At 39.4% G+C, this 3,462-nt stretch overlaps 1 protein-coding gene across 2 annotated transcripts in view; it reads right to left on the bottom strand.

Moving 5' to 3' along the window:
• The window catches only part of ANKRD45 (ankyrin repeat domain 45), a 39,320-nt gene that overhangs the window by 5,511 nt on the left and 30,347 nt on the right, over nucleotides 1–3,462 (bottom strand). The window lies entirely within an intron of this gene.

The following is a 3,462-nucleotide window of genomic DNA, read 5'->3' as shown; positions in this document are numbered from 1 at the left end:
ACATCCAAAAGTCTCAACCCATGACAACATCGACCCATGTCCAAATGCTCATCTAAAATATTATCAACTCAAAAGTCTTAAATCTCATCATCTAAGCAAGCTATGGGTGAAACTTTGGTGTGATCCATCATCCTGGGGTAAGATTCCTCTCTACCTGTAGACTTGTGAAACTAGAAAAGAAGTTCTCTACTTCCAAAATATAACTGTAACAGTTGTAGATGCTGCCATTCAGAAAGGGAGAAAGTGGAAGGAAAACAGGAGTCACCAGTCCAAGGCATTTGTAGAATCTCACAAGGCAAATCCTATTTGGTGTCAAGACCTAGGAAGAATCCTCTGTGGCACAAGGCTCCATCTTCTTGGCCTGTGGCTCCTGCCTGAGTCATCCTTTTTGAGGACAGGTAGCATGTGTTTACAGGTGAATAGTCCATTTCCTCAGTCCATTTCCTGTCTGTAGGGTTGGGGAGTCCAGTAGCCTTTTCCCTTTTTGTTTTCTCTACATCCCTTTGTTCAAACTGACAATATTTCCTACCACTATAACTTTCTCAAAAGCATTGGCAGTCTCCCTGCAGGTCACAGAGACTCATTCCATTAAACCAGAGGCTCCTCCACAGGTCTTCCTTGGATAATTTCATTTCTATTTCTGACTTCTGCCAAAATGGCTGAGGAAAGCCATGAGTAGCACACCCAGTCTTCTCAGCACCCACAAAACACTGTCCAGCTACATCCTTGCTTTTTCTACAAAGCTTCACTTTTCTACAAAGATTTCACTTTCCTAACAGTGAATCTTCTAATTTTAGCACTTTTGCTAACTGGATAGGCTGAGAATTTCCCAAATCATCAAGTCCTCTTTCCCTTTTAATGTAATAGTTTTTTCCCTCAATTTATCATTCTCCTCTCACATTTTACTACAAGCAATAAGAAGAAACCAGGCCATGCCTTCCACACTTTGCTTGGAAATCTCTTCAGCTACATGTCCAAATTCCCTACATACAAGTTTTGCTTTCCATATATGGACAGGACACAATTCAGTGAAGCTTTCTGCCATGACCACCCTTCCCCAAGTTTCCAATAACATGCTCATTTCCTTCTGATCCCTTTCCATCAGCATCTCTAACATGTTTCTACCAACAATCTGCTGAAGACAACCTAGACTTTTCCTATTTTGCGCCTGAAAAATCCTCTGTCTACTCATTACCCAGTTCTAAAGCCACTTCTACATTTTTGGGTATTTGTTACAGTTGTGCCTCACTTCCAGGCACCAAAATCTGTATTGGTTCCCTATGGCTGTTCTAATAAATTAACACGGACTTGATGGCGTAAAACACTAATTTATTCTATTACAGTTCTAGATGCCAGCCGTCTGAAATTGGTTTCACTGGACTAAAGTCAGGCATGGACAGGGCTGATTCCTTCTGGAGGCCTGAGGGGAAAACCTATTTCTTGCCTTTTTCACCTTCTAGCAACTCTTTTTCCCTCAGATTGTGGCTCCTCCAACACCTTCAACGTGCATCACACCAATCTCTGCTTGATGCTAGCATCACTTCACCTTTTCCTCTTCATGTCAAACATCTACTTCCCTCTTATAAGGACACTTGTGATTATATTTAGGGTCCATCAGGAGAATCCAGGATAAGGTCTCAATCTCAAAATCCTTAATTGTATCTGCAAAGTCCATTTTGCCTTATAACATTCACAGCTTCCAGTGATTAGGACCAGGATATCTTTGGGGGCCATTATCCAGTCTACCATGATCAGCGTACAATCTCATGAAACTCAACTTAAAGACTTTTTGAGAGACTTTGAAAAATCACTGTACAGAAGAAAATGGCAGCAGAGTAGGAGGACCCTAGGCTCACCTCGTCCCACAAACCCAACTAGACAACTGTCAAAACATCCCAAATACCCTAGACATGAACCTGAAGACTAACAGAACAAATTCCACAACTAAAGGGTGTGAGGAGGCCATATTCAAGAAGAAGAATAAGAAGGCAGAGACTTAGGCAAAATGCCAAGACAAAGGAATTCATCCCAAATGAAAGAACAAGATCAGATCACAGCCAGCAATCTAGCCAAAACAGATGTAAGTAACATGCCTGATGGAGAACTTAAAGCAACACACATAAGGATATTCATAGGGCTTAAGAAAAGAATGGAAGACTTCAGGGAGACCATTACCTCAGAAATAAGAGTTAAAAAGAATCAGTCAGAGTGGCGCCTGGGTGGCTCAGTCAGTTAAGCATCAGATTCTTGGTTTCAGGTCATGATCTCATGAGTCAAGTTCTGCATTGGGCTTCACACTGACAGTGCAGAGCCGACTTGGGATTCTCTCTCTCCCTCTCTCTGCTGCTGGCCCCTATTGCTCTCTTGTTCTCTCAAAACAATAAATAAACTCTAAAAAGATTTTTTTTTAAGAATCAGTGAGAAATTAAAAATGCAATAGTTGAGATTAGAAACAGGCTTGATACAATGAACACAGCTGGAAGAAGCAGAGAAATGTAAGTGATTTAGAGGATAAAATAATGAAACAAAAAGGAAGCTGAACAAAAGAGAGAAATAAGAATTAAAGAACATGAGAAAAATTAGGGAACTCAGTGACTCTATCAAAAGTAATAACATTCATATTATAGGAGTCCCAGAAGAAGAGAGAAAAGGGGGCAGAAAATTTATTTGAGGAAAGAATACCTGAAAACTTCCCTAATCTGGGGAAGGAAACAAACCTCCAGACCCAGGAGGTACAGATAATTCCCATCAAAATCAACAAAAGCAGGCCAACATCAAGACATACTGTAATTAAATTTACAAAGTATAGTGATAAAGAAAAATCTTAAATGCAGCAAGACAAAAGAAGTCTTTACCTTACAAGGGAAGATCCATAGGGCTAGTTGCAGATTTTTCAAAGGAAACATGGCAGGTCAGAAGGGAGTCACATAATATATTCAAGTGCTGAATGGGAAAAATCTGCAGCCAAGAATACTCTATCCAGGAAGTCTATCATTCAGAATCGAGGAAGAGATAAAAAGTTTCCCACACAACAACTAAAAGAGTTCATGACCACTAAACCCGTCCTGCTGGTTAAAGGGGACTCTGATTGAAAATACAAGACCAAAACTGACAAAGGAACAGAGAAAACATCCAGAAACAATGACAAAACAAGTAAAAAATGGCACTAAATACATATCTATCAATATTACTCTGAATGTAAATGGACTAAATGCTCCAGTCAAAACACAGTGCCAGAATGAATAAAAAAACAAGACCCATCAATATACAGCCTGTAAGAGACTCATTTTAGACCTAAAGATACCTGCAAATTGAAAGTGAAGCAATAGAGAAACATTTATTATGCAAATGAATGTCAAAAGAAAGCTGGAGTAGCAATACTTATATTGGTCAAACTAGACTCTAAAATGAAAAAGACTATAACAAGAAATGGAGAAGGGTACTATATCATAATAAAGAAAA

Source organism: Suricata suricatta, chromosome 3 (assembly GCF_006229205.1).
Source record: "Suricata suricatta isolate VVHF042 chromosome 3, meerkat_22Aug2017_6uvM2_HiC, whole genome shotgun sequence".
In the NCBI taxonomy this organism is placed as follows: domain Eukaryota; kingdom Metazoa; phylum Chordata; class Mammalia; order Carnivora; family Herpestidae; genus Suricata; species Suricata suricatta.
Note: the sequence above shows the minus strand (reverse complement) of the source record. Positions and strands in the feature narration are given on the sequence as shown.